A 2085-nucleotide genomic window follows, 5' to 3' on the forward strand; every position below is an offset into this window, starting at 1 on the left:
AAAAATCCTATTTAATTTGCACTGTCAGTCTGCTTAAATTATCTTCTTTGTTTCTTACGTTGATATAATTTGTCATTCATCTAACTTTTGATTTTTAATGCAATTTGGCGGTGTAAGATGTTCTCTGTTAATACTTGTCACTTTCTTCTGAACTCCAACCTATTTTCCTGGATAAATTCCTGTATTCTCTCCTTTCTATGCACAGTTCACTCATTGATGTAATACCAAAGCTTTAATATTATGGTCTTTTATCAAGCTTGCAACAGTTCTGGTTTCCTTTCTTTTCTTACCATTTCCTTAACCCGTTCGTGCATAGTACTGAAATTATACTGCGCTCAAAAACGTCACCACTTTTCTATATGCCGTCTGTAGTGCTTACATTGATTCAATATAATTATTACGGTTTATCACTGACGACGGTTGATTCCGTCAACAGGCATAGTCGTACTAATCATAGTTCTTGCAAATGTTTCTTGTGCATGAAAAAGTACGGCTATGACGGTAGTAGGATATTTGCCGTTGTGAGATAATTACAAAATTAAAATGCGCGATATTGATTGCGCAAGAGAAACACTTAGGTACCAATTAATAATAAAAATTATAATAACGCACACACTCAACATTGCCCCGCATTAGGGAAACCCTGTGTCGCGGGTGCCATAGACACACATATAGACAACCACAAATTACACCCAAACTCATTAGAGAAATAAATGTAGGCCATACACATATTTCTCCCGAAAAACCTAAAAAAATACTTTCGGGATTATGGAAGTTCATGCAAACGTTATTTCGGGCAAATGTATTTTCGGTCTTCTGATTCGTAACCCCGAGCCGTAGAAAGAGTACAACAATATTTGAAAGTATTACTAACATGTATTAATTAAAATATTAAAATATTTTATAAATATTTTAATAATAACATTAGCATCAAAGGGACTCTATGAAATTTTTGTTCTAAATATTTCAAACGCTTGTGTTTCAAACAATTGAAATTTGACGTGTTGGGCCTCGTTCAGTCTTTTACGCAAGCAATGAGTCGGAAAGAGACAGTTAACTATTTGATTATTTTGATTGCTTTTGTAAATTATATTTACGATTAATTTAAATATAAATTAAATACTATATATACTAGTGCATAAAATAACACTTTTAAATGATAACTATGATAACACAATGTAGTACTTACTGTAAATATGATATACCATCCTGTTTCTTCGCTTTAGTTGAGTAATTTTTACAAGGTTTTACTACACAATACGGCATCATTGACAAGCGCGCTGTCAGTCGAACAAACGAAAACTAAAGCGTGATTGACGCTCTGTATACGATTTTAACGCCCTGTAAGTTCGGACACTTTTTAGCGCGGACCCGACGTCCATTTATATGTAAGTCAATGACGTGTTAGTATAAATTCAATAATAATTAAACCATCCCTAATTCTCGTAGCCACTACGAAATAGAAACAATATAATAAAAATATAGAAACATTTTATCATGATTATAATTTAAATTAAAATCAAACAATATTCATCCATTAAGCAGACTTCAAAATTAAAAAAAATATTAAAATTAAACCTTCTAAATAGTGTCGTAATTCTTTGTCATATTCCGTGAACTGCAATCCAGTTGTACATCATTGATATTTTCAGGTGGTAACTAGTCAATTGAAGGTTAGGTTCGGGAACTGCAACCAGTTTCTGCATTATTAATTTTTTTGGAAGCACACATATTCTATGATCATTTCAGTAGATACTTGTATACTTATATAAATTTTTCTCGGGGTTTCTAAACGTGGGCGTCAGATCATAAACTTTTGTAGAGACTAGTTTTCAGTTTGGCGTGTTGCATATCTTTTGGTGACATATCACGGAGCTTCTTGATGCAGTTTGTGGCACTGAATCTGGTTAAATTATTCTCGGTGGAAGATTGTTGCACATTGGATTAGATTACAATTTATTAGAACCGTCTGATGGCCGTAGTAATTTGTTATTTAAATTTAAAGTCTTAGATTGTTTTGATCTAGTAGCATAGCGTTCGTCGACATTTTCTTCTTTTCTGTGACATAATTTGTGTTTTTATATT

This window comes from Hyposmocoma kahamanoa, unplaced genomic scaffold (genome assembly GCF_003589595.1).
Source record: "Hyposmocoma kahamanoa isolate Upper Pololo Valley unplaced genomic scaffold, ASM358959v1 232, whole genome shotgun sequence".
Lineage (NCBI taxonomy): Eukaryota > Metazoa > Arthropoda > Insecta > Lepidoptera > Cosmopterigidae > Hyposmocoma > Hyposmocoma kahamanoa.